The 12,143-nt window shown below is 33.0% G+C and overlaps 1 non-coding gene across 1 annotated transcript; it reads right to left on the bottom strand.

Moving 5' to 3' along the window:
- Positions 1 to 603: 603 nt before the first annotated feature.
- Positions 604 to 675, bottom strand: Trnae-uuc (transfer RNA glutamic acid (anticodon UUC)). The gene has a single exon. It is a non-coding gene; the product is annotated as a tRNA-Glu (tRNA).
- Between the last annotated feature and the right edge of the window lie 11,468 nt (positions 676 to 12,143).

Below are 12,143 nucleotides of genomic sequence, written 5' to 3'. Positions count from 1 at the left end.
CCAACTTGTCTCTCAAAGAATCAAATAATTTGCATCCATACAACAAAGCGAGATAAATAAATAAAAATTCTTCCAAAGAAAAATAAATATTATTTCTCGAAGTCTTGATTATGACACCCAAAAGTTTCATCCATTTTTTATTTACCATCTTTTTATCTGTTTTTCTTTTTTATTTTCCTTATACGAGTACAAAACGAAGTTTGTCTTTGTTGTGCGGTTATTCAAGATTTTCTTCATCTTATTTGCGTTGAGAAAAGTTTTTGAGTTTGTGTTCGCGTGAAATCAAACACAAATGGTGACACGGCAAGGCAACGTGTTTTAGCATTATGACGCGAGTTTTTGTTTGGCTTTATTAAAGAAACTATAAACAGAAAGTTCAGTTTTCAGACTTAATTCTGATTAAATTGCTCTTGTTGAAAAGTTTTGTTAGAATTTGAAGATTTAACACTTAAAGTTGAAACAAAATGTGTGCTTTATGTTTGTAGTAAAAACTTAAATTGAGGAGAAGGGAATCTATTAACGTACCTTGCTACTTAACCAAGATAATAATAACAATAAGTCTGCTCTTATTGATGTTAAAATTAAATAAAATACAAAAAGTATTTCCCATACCGGGAATCGAACCCGGGCCTTCTGGGTGAAAGCCAGATATCCTAGCCACTAGACCATATGGGATATAAAAATTGAGTGACAAAGTATTATTTTGACAACAGATGCAAAAAATTGTAAATACATAATTAAATTATTGGCCTTGAACAATTTTTAGCTGATCATATTTTAAGTACCCATTAAGACTTCCCAGCAGTCTATTATAAGCTATACTATAACATTTTAACGTAAAAATCGAGTCACTTACTTTATATATAACTTTACTTAATTTAAAAATACATAAACAGATCGCCAAGAAGTGTTGAATAGGAAATACAGCGTCGTCAAAAATCTGTGTTTCAAAATTCTTTGGAATCGTTACAGAAATCATCGTCATGTTGGTAATGCAAGGGATTTGGATAGGGGTGTTGTTAAAGAGGTAAAATATAAACATTTCTTTCTTTCTTTTCGTCTGTATCTTTCCAATGTTTACTATGAATTGAACTAGTCTCTAGTCGGTGCTAAGGTAATAGTATAGATTAAAAGACATTTTTCATTATAAAAGTTTACATTCCTCCAAAAATCTTAGAGTATGTTTATAGTAAACTCTCCTTGGCATATGACTTTATTATCAATTTGTCCTGATCTGAGACCAATATTTTACTTTTAGATGATTGTAATTTACAACACATTGAATGGATTCCATTAGATGATGGATCCTGCCTTGAATCCTCTCTCTTGTCTTCACAACTGGAACTACCTTTCCTCGATAAAATCCTTCTTTCAGGCTTACAGCAAACGAGCTGTATTAAAAACTCTGAAATCGAATTCTCGATTTAGTATTTTCTTCTGACGCCTATTAGTCCCCTTATTCTAGAGTCTACATCAGGAATCGCTTATGTTGATAAATATCTCCTCCTTTTGGAAATAGTACTTGACTTAAGAAATCACCTTACTGAACACAGTAATTGTTTTTTTTGCTTACATAATTTTGACTTCAGAGGAGCTTACTTCCAGTTGTTGTATGAAAAATTTAACATTTCGGGAATTCCTGAAACAAACAACATTGGAAGAAAATTTATCTTTAACTATGAAGAAGGTGTCAACTACATTTTGTACAACCAATTTCCTTGAGTCATTTTTAAAAAGCCCTGAAGTAGTTGATGAAGTTTATATATTTATATATGGAAGACTACAAGCACATCAAAGACCAGACATTCAAATGTTAGAGCAAATCATAAAGGAATCTTACCCCCAACAGCAGCCTCGCGAAAAAGGATGGAATTGATTGAATTGAATTGGAAATGAGCCTTGGTTTCATCAAGAACGCCGAAAAGCTAGGAAGATTTCTTTTGCAAGGTTGAAAAATTTTCGGAGTTCCTCCCAAAGCTCATTTAGGATTAACGACTTAGAGGCCAATAGGAAATTCAAAGAGCTATGCCAAGCCAATGAAGAAAAGCAAGCATGCATATTTGTCTTGTAAGAACGCTATGGGGACTTTGGGAAACTAGCTTAGGAATTAAATGGAAAACAACAGTAATACACAAAAAACTGTGTGCAAATTCACTTTTCCTTCACTTCAAAGATCTACTTAATGCCGAAACAACATAAGCAAACTGGCATCCTTGTTGGATGCAGCGAACTATCGAGGAATCTCTTTTCTAAATGCAACATATAAGGTCTTCACGACAATGTTACAGAAACGACTTGCAAGATGGATTACAACGCAAAATGTGCTAAACGAGTGTCAAGCTGGTTTTAGATAAGGATACTCTACAATAGACAATATCTTTGTCCTCAGGAGCCTTGCTGAAAGCTTTTTCATGCAGGGTAAAAAATTGTATGTATTTTTCATTGATTTCAAAGCAGCTTTTGACACGATCAACACAGGTGCCTTATTTTACAAATTGTACAATCTGGGATTTTCGTTGAAGTTCGGCTTAATACTCGAAAAGTTGTACAGAGGAACACGGGCTGCAGTTTGGAATGGAGCGGAACTTTCGGATTGGTTTGCAACTTCGTCAGGAGTGAGGCAGGGATGCACACTGAGTCCTACCCTCTTTTCGCTCTTCATAAATGATCTTATTGATTTCGTTCCTGGAGGAGTTGACTTTTGCGGGAGAGCGTGTTAAAGCATTGGTGTTCGCGGATGATATAGTCTTGTTTGCTTACTCCCCAGAAACACTCCAACTTATGATAAACAAGATTTACAATTACTATTGTTAATGAAATTTGGTTGTCAACACTCGAAAATCCAAGGTGATGCTTTTTAAAGGAGGAGGTAGACGGAACGCATCGAATGAAAAGTGGGTGTTTAACGGAGAAGACATTGAATGTGTCAAGGAGTACTAATACCTAGGCGTCATCTTTTCGAGCAACTTAAACAAGGAAAATCACCTAGTAGAAAAACTGCAAAAAGCAAAAACAGCTATAAATATAGCATGGAAAAGAGCTTTTATGAACGTCAACATAGCACATAGTATAAAATATAAAGGATTTGAAGCTGCAGCGGAGTGTATTTTTTTACGCGGCCAAGTTTGGGGATGTAAAAAGTTTCCCACAGTGAAGAAACTACTAACTCGCTACGTGAAAAGAGTATTTCATCTGGAATTGAACACACCAAACTATGTTATTATGCTAGAGACAGGACTTTCACCTCTATTCGTCAAAACTCTTAAACTGCAAGCGGATTCCCGACTGGTCAAGTACTAGCAAAGTGTAGCTCTTAAAGAAGTACAAAATCAAAATAGCTGGTACAGGGAGTGGAATTGCCTCGCCGAAGGATGTAACGTGGAGTTCAATTTAAACGTTGGAAGCATATCAAGTTGCAAGGATATCTTATCTGATGTGATTGCGTAAGTAGATACAAATTTTAGAGAAAATAATGTAGCTGAAGCTTCCGAGTCCTTATTTAGAACTATTTATAGAAGGCTAAACCACAATCTTGCTGAAAGATACTACTTCAGTGATGCAAATAGTGTGAACGACATTTCAACAATGGTTAGACTCCGAAGCAAACTTATAAGCCTGAATTTCATACCACATAGACCCGAATTACCATTGGAGTGCAGTATGTGCAATCTTAGAGAAAGTGAGGACGTTATTCATTTCGTTGGAAAATGCACTACTTTAAACGAAACAAGAAGGAGCTTTTTTTGGAAGTGACTTCTTATCGGATGAACAAGTTGTTGCCTTGCTGAATGAGATGAATGTCGAATGTTTGTCGAATATTGCAAAATCCCGTTAAGTTATAGATCTAGAATTATGAACGAAGATTTCTGATTTATCAAACAATAATCCACTTAAATTAATTCAAACTTAAAGTTGAAAAAAAATGTAATCATCTTCTTTTTTAAATCCATATAAATAATTATAAAAGCTTATTACAATATTCGTATGATTTATGTTAAGTGTCAATCTTGCAGACGGCAATTGAAATGTCATAATGATTTTTTTGTATATATGTATTTTTAATATTCTAATAAAAAATCTATATAAATCTTATCTAAATCTATATTTTTATTTTATATTTAGAGAGCACTGAAAGGGTCAGAGACAAAACGGAGCCCTGGGGCACACCAACATTTATTTTTTGCATTTCAGACTTGAATCCGTCTAAAACAGCTCACTTTCTTTGAAACGATGTAAAGATGTGTTCCACTGTTCGGTGAGATGAGCCATTAGATCACCAGTGGAACTTTTGCTACGAAAGCCGTATTGCCGGTCATTAAGAAGCTTCAGTTACTGAAGATATTTCTTAAGCTGACAATTAATCAGAGTTTCCATGACCTTAGAAAGAAGGGACGTTATTGTTATCGGTCGATAATTTGAGAGAACAAATGCAGTTTTCCAAATAGGAAGGAATTTTAAGAATAGGATAGATTGAAAAGCTAACGCAGTGGTTTCCTAGCACGAAAGAACACCTCTTCAGAAATAGCGGGGATACCATCCGGACCAGTGGATTTATAAATGTTATCATAAAATCCTTTACGCGTTCAAGAACTGGGAAAAGCACGACACTATTTGGTATTCGACGAACTACCTTGCAAACAAGTTAGCTTTAACTAAAGGAGTGTCATTGACAACAAGCGTAGGAAGTGAGGTAGAGGAAGAATTCCTCATTTCGCTAATTAGCTGTAGTCAAATTTTGGTGCTTCATAGGGTACGGTTCTTTATCTTCCGTCCTTGTTGAATTATCAGTGAACCCCTTACGTTTATAGTCAAACTTTCCCTTCAAACACTAAAATGTCCCAGTTCACCAAAGAAGTAATTTCTTAAACCAATATTCAAGGAAGTTAACAATACGAATATATCAAACTACAGGCCCATTGCAAAACTTTCTTTCATTCGTAAAGCTTTTGAAAAGGTTGTTTGTGATATTGGTGTATTTTTTTAAGTAAAAATTTTCCTTATGAACAGCAGCACAGATTCGTGAAAAAAAGATCAACCGATTAAAATCTCCTCACATTCTCAAACATTTATTCAAACGCTTTCGAAAAATGTTATGGAGTTGACTTTTCCTTTTGACCAACTAAGCCACGGAGTAACTTCATTCAAACTCAAAGATTTTGGATGTTCACCATTTTTCTTAGCTTGGATCAAATTTTAACTTTAAATTAGAACCGACCAATACCAAGAAAAAATTTAGAAACTGTCTCTCAGAATCTTTTGTTGCTTAATCTGGTGTCCCTCAGGGCAGCCTTTTTGGCCCCTTTCTGTTCATCCTGTCTATTCACGACGACGAAATTTCATGTTTGCACTCAAGTGGAATTTTAATTTTTTGGTGATGACATGAAGATGAAGGTTTTTAAAAATAAAAAGGTATTCATAAAGAATCTGATATTGATAGTTTTACATTTTGGTGTAAGAAAAATAGCCTTTAACTTAAGGGGGTATTCTGGTCTAGAAATTAAAAAAAATCGATTTTTTTTTCTTTCCATATTTTCATAGTTTAACTATTTAAGAATATGTCTACGAGAGGATTTTCCCAAATTCAAATTATTTTCGGAGAAATAAGTATTTTGCTGAGCAGCCATCAAATCGGTTGGGCTGCAACTAATAGAACAAAAGCCATAATGGGGTACTTTAAACGCGTTTTTCTCAGAACTGTCTTTTTGAATCTGATACCCACGATTTCTCAGGTTCTGCCGAACCGATTTACTTGAAATTTTAAGAGAGTCTTCTACTCTTCTTTAGAGACTTGTCTACGTCCGGAACTACGGCCATCCCCCAATTTTCATTTTTACTATTTTTAACAAATCGAAGAATGTTCAAAAAATTGTAAATTTTTTTTATTTTTCTTTAGACAGTCGCCATTTTGTAAAAAAAAATGTTTGTAACTTTTCCGTAGTTCCAGACATTGCGACATTATTGTAGATTAATAATCTTTTTTAGTTTTTGATTTCAGATTTCTAGGAGAGTTAAAATCTTGGGTATGGTCACGCACCAAATTTTTGAGACGCACCGCTCCATCAGCTGATAACTAACGGAATTTGATTTTTTTTTACTTTTTTATTTTTTTTGTATGCTTCTAATGTGAATAAATAATGTATAAAAAAAAATTGATGGTAAAATTGTTGCTTGCTTTTTTCTACAGCACTTCAAAAATTACCTAAAATTCATGTCTCTAGACCAGAATACCCCCTTAATAATTCAAAATAGCAGACATTAAGTAACTTAATTTTAGAAAAAAAATCAAGCAAACTGAAAGAAGCAAAATATTATAAAAACGTATAATGCATTAAGAAAATTCGTTTTATTATGATCACATATTTGTCAACTTAGCTTCAAAACTTTGCTATTACGTAAATAAATAATAATCAACTAAAGATACGTCCGCCTTTTTTTCTATTTGCTTATCTCTCCGTTCCATAGCTCGAAATACGTCACCTCCTTCCTTCATACTTCATCAAGCATTACACATCAATTAAATAAAAACTGTTTTGCTAAACGTTATAAGTTAAGCAAAAAAAACAAAAAATAAATTTAAAAATATTTCATTCGTCCATGAAATGTGCGATGCTTATGTTTACGAACGATATGCTCTGTTTCAAATCCAACTAAACCGGCTGTTCATGTATATGTACATACGTAAACCTCCGTTCCGTACCATATTCGTACATTCACGTCATTTGCATGCATTGAAATTTATTATCTGAAGTTTCGTACTATGAAAATCTATCTGACCAAACGATAATAATAAATTCTATCTGTATCTATACAACGTATCTGCAGCTATACGAAACAGAAAAAACAATCTTATGCAGAATAATGACGGACGCGACGCAAGAAACGGCATCAAAATTCAAAAGCGTTGAATGAGTCAGCCATCATCGTCGCGAGACGCCAACAACGCAGAAAACTTATTGTGAAAATAGATCAGCACAGAAACTGTAACACATTTTATAGACGAGAGATTAGCTTCGAAATAATAAATAAAGCAAATAAAACATCTGTTTTTGTTTTCTTTTGGGTTTTCTATAATTTATGCGGATTCAGGATTTAATTCGAAAAGAATGCGTAAAACCATGTTCTCGTATTTTTGATTGATTTACGATCAACGGAAATATGCTCAAGTGTACTCTCGAATGCGATGTTTGTGCGGTGCGTTCTCAAAAACTTTTGAAACATGTTTTGTTTTTCAATTACTCGTATCGTAGTAAAATAGTTGCACTCATTTTCGCATTTAATTATTGTGTTTATTGTACGTATTATAATTTTGTCTGCGGTGTATCGTAACGTAAATATATAAAATTAAATACGTCGACGAACGTTTTGTGTTTTGTTTGCAAAAACAAGCGAAGATGTTTTTCATAGGAAATGAACAAACAGGAAATTATGGCTTGGTTTGTTTCCTGAAATAAAATGCCAAGGTTTTCAATTTTTTTTTCTACACTTCCTGCATCATGTTTGTGTGTTGTTTTTTTTTCTGCAATCACATAATATTTAGTTGATATTTAAATTTTAACGAGTTAGAGCCAGATTGCTTATCAGGTTTGTTTTTTCTTTTTTGTCAGTGACTTTTATTAGCCATGAGTTGAGATAGAAAATTTGTATGGTGCGATAAGCCGAAGTTTAAATATTTCTATCACGATTCTCTAGATCTTGAATAAATCCAAAATGGACACAACTTTTGAGATTAATAAATTGTGATCGCAATGCTTACAATCATCGCTCAAAAAATACAAACAGAAATGGTTGGGTTTTATAGTTCTTAAATTTTAAGGCCCGATGTTGATTTTGAATAAAATACTAATTTAATATCGGTAAGGTTAAATAAAGAATGGAATAAAATATCAGCCAAATAGACGCCGCGACCTCGGCGGCACACCTCCATCTGATGGTCCAAATTTTTGATGACGCTGAGGACAATTGAGATTATATGACGTTAATGTGCCGATTTATTTCATCATTTAGATCTTGCATTCTTGTTGGCTTATCAACGCACACCTTTTTCTTCCAAATAACCCCAAAGAAAAATGTCCAACATTATCAAATTACATGAACTTGGGGTCCAATTGGCATCGCCACAGCGTGAAAACATGGCCATTAAGTTTGTCACGCCAAAGAGCCATTGTTTTGTAAGCTGTGTGGTAAGTGGCCTCGTCCTGTTGAAACTACATATCGAACAAATCTATGGCTTCCAATCCTGGCCATAAACAGTTCGCTATCATCTCACGATATCGAACAACATTCACAGTTACTGCCTGACATGCCTCATTTCGGGAAAATACGGCACGATGATGCCACTAGCTCATAAACCACAGAAAACAGTCATTCTTTGAAGGTGCATTGGTTTTTCAACAATCACTTTTGGGTTTTCCTAATGTAAGCACATTTGGACGATTAAATTAAATTTGGACCGAACAAACCACGAAGTGCACGAGATGCATTTTCATTAGAACGCCCATTTATATCATAAGCCTGAATAACTTTAATGCGTTGCTCGATTGTTTAAATTTTCCTGATTCAAATTGAATGAGCCTGAAATTGAGAAATTTTAAACAAAATACAGAAAAAAAACCTGACGTTTAGGTTTGGTTCATCTTCATAATCAACGTCGGCCCTTAAAATTACATGTCTTTTATGAAAAACTAAAATTCTAATAATCCTTTTGATTAAAAATATAAGATACGAGTGTTTTTTTATTATTTGACACCAGAATAAACTTCCAAATTGTGAAAAAAAATTGAAAAAAGAAATAAATCTCTTCACAAAGTTCATAGAGGTCATTACTCAATACCCGTGTTTTGTTGGAAAATCTATCAATAGTAAGTAGGATCTAACACGAATAACAAAAACACTAACAGCAGTATGAATACTACCGATAAAAGTTGAAGTAGTTGCTTACTATGGATGGGTTTTTGACATTTATACATGCCTCGAATCTTATGTGATTTCGGTCTCAAATGTTGGTACGATTGATATTGTATCTCGATGGCTGTGTTCGTTGAGTAGTTGTGCATTTAGAATCATGTGTTTTCCATTGGGGAAAAAATCATTCTGTTACTGTTGTAAAATGGACTAACTGGGCTTATTTTGCAACAGAAAAAAAGATAATTAAGTTTTGCTGTGTTTCCAGCAAAGGTTTATTTCAGTTTAGATTAAATAAATCTTTTTGGTGTTTCCACCGAAAACTTTAAATTATGATTAACTTTAACAAGACGACTTTAAAATGATTAACTTTGACAGCACTTTCTAAAATGGTGTTTTGATGGCTCCTATGCAGTGCAAGTGAGATAGTATGATTCGTGTTAAACAATGAAGAACTGAATAGTTCAGCACCGTATAAGAATACGCTTCCTACTCCATGTGCTTTTTTTGTATTTGATTAAAACAAAACTATATTTTTGTGTACACAAACCTGTAAATAAACAGACCCTAACGCATTATCTGTAAAAACAACTCCTCCACACAGGTTTTTCCTCGCAAATTTTGACTCGACTCCGATGTCTGACCGGAATCGAGGTGAATCAATCTCATTTGAACTCTATTCATGTATTTAATTCAGGCGAGCTTCAAGCTTGCTTCAATACTACATGTTAATATAGTAGTCTACGAACAAACCCCCTCCTAAAAGTTTTTATTTTATGTCAAAGCTGCAATTGTTAAATTAATTTTTTGTATAGAATCTTAATTTTCACATGTTTTCTTATCATTTCTTCTTTAAAATTGTCCATTTTATTAGTTTAAGTTAGTTTTTTTTGCTAAGTTGAATTTAACATTTGATTTGCACAAAACTTTCTTCTATTTGTGTGTTTTGTTAACTTCCCATGGGTTTTGCCAAATTCAAAATTTTGACATTTCTCGACGTTTCAAGGTCCCTAGAGTCTAAATTAAAGATTTTTAGAAATATGTCTGTACGTGCGTGTGTACTTACGTTTGTACGTATGTACATCCGTACGTTTGCGACGTTTTTTTTCGTTGTCCATAGCTCAATAATCAGAAGAGATATCGACTTCAAATAAATTTAGTTATACAGAAAAAAAGGCAGAAAGATGCAGAAAGGGCTCTCAAGAAAATTGCATTGGCGTTTATTTCTTCATGACGCTGTTTAAAAAAATGTTGGTTTACCTTAAATATCTTTCGAACCAAAAACGCTAGAGACTTGACTTAAATTGTATATAATGTATCGTATCGCGATACTAAACCAGTATATTTTTGAAAAAAAAAAACAATTAACGGTTTTTTATGAATCGAAAAACTGAAAAAAAAATCTGTCACCTTGAAAATTTTACGAATACAAAATGAATTTATCTCCAAAACAATTTTGTGTTACGGAAAATAAAGATTTTGTCAAATTTTGAGAAAAATCGAATTGACAGTTTTTTTTACAAAAAATAAAAACCTTAACAAAAAAAATTATAAAATTTGGTGAAAATTGATTTTCGACTTAAATATCTTTTCAAAACCTTGGGATATTGGTTTTAAACTACTTTATGTATTACAAAAATATTGTAGCCAATATTTAGTCAAATTTTGAAAATAATCGAATTGACAGTTTTTTTTACAAAAAATAAAAACTTAAAAGAAAATTTAACAAAAGTTGCTAAAAATTTGTTTTCGACTAAAAATCTGTTTAACAAAACTAGATTTTCAAACTTTCCTTGTATGAAAAATTTTGTTGGTAATTTTAAAATTTTTAAGAATAATTAAACTGACAACTTTTTTAACCCAACCCTGCAAACAAGACATATAGACAGACTGGATGGGAAGTTATCAGTGTTCGTCAAATCCCAGCCTATTTTTTTAGTTTTAATTTGACTCTACATGAAGTTTTGAGCAAACCTTAAATTAAATCTAGTATAGTTTTGAGTCATTTTTGATGCTTATTTCTAATCCAATTTTTAATTTTAACTACCCACTAGAATTTTAAAATTTTAAAAATAACTTTATTTTTATATTTTTCAATATATGTATCTCAAAAACTTTATATTTTAGCACAAGTTGTTTAGCTTTTCTTTCGGATTTTTATAAGAAAGATGAAATCTAAGAACTTATGAAGATTTTTAAAAAATTTCATGAGAGGAAAACCACCACAAATTTTAGTGAAAAAAGCTTCTTTTTGAATTTAGATAGCTTCTTAAAGCCTTCTTTATGTGTTTCTTCGAAATTTAAAACAATGTATTAACAATCTTATGTAATATCAAAGTCGATTTTTTATTTATACCATCAAAACTTTGTGAAAAATGCAATTTAATTGCTTGAAACAAAACCTTGTCGACTAGAGTTATTTTGACCAGTTATCCATCATTTCGCTAAGGCGAATTTGTTCGTTAGCCATGTTTTAATATCCAAAAATGATTAAAAATTAAAGAGTAAAGTTGTTGTTAATTGCTTCCGTAAGTATCAAAAAACAAATTCAATTATATACAAATCATACAGAACGGTATGTTTTAATAAAAAATAACAACACCAGAAGAAATTATACAAGCTAATGTATTTTTTTGTTTGGCAAGATTCCAAAATGGTCAACGTAATTGGTTGACAGCCACAAATATCAGATTTTATTGATGGCCACCAACCACAATCTGTGTAGGAATATGCCTAATTGGTTTTGTGTCTCTAATATGTGAAAATTAATTCTGAAGTATATCAAAAGATATATACCTACCTACGCTCGTTAATCCTAGGAATATAAATTAGACTCAAGTCCTCTTCAACAATATGTCGTAGGTATGTACTTATATAGGAATATGTAGGTAGGTCGGTTATACAGTGTGGAGTATACTCTTGTATACTACTTCAACAGTCCTGATTTCAAGAGTGCTGAGTTTTGTGTCGCCATTCATCATGTCACCGCGCAACGTCAATTAATCGTGGCGATGACGACGACGACGAGCGACGAAGGAACTACTTGTCATCGACGGTGTTGCTCCCCATAGTCGAGTCAGATACGAATATACAACCCACAGATGCGATGTATCCAGATCATCAGACCAGATGCTAGTTGAAGCAGCTAGAGATAGATAGGTACTCTACGTATACGTCCACATAAAGCAATCGTTACGTTAACGTTAATGTCGCCATCCGTCGTCCTCATCGTCGTCGTTGGC

This window comes from Eupeodes corollae, chromosome 3 (assembly GCF_945859685.1).
Source record: "Eupeodes corollae chromosome 3, idEupCoro1.1, whole genome shotgun sequence".
Classification (NCBI taxonomy): Eukaryota; Metazoa; Arthropoda; class Insecta; order Diptera; family Syrphidae; genus Eupeodes; species Eupeodes corollae.
Note: the sequence above shows the minus strand (reverse complement) of the source record. Positions and strands in the feature narration are given on the sequence as shown.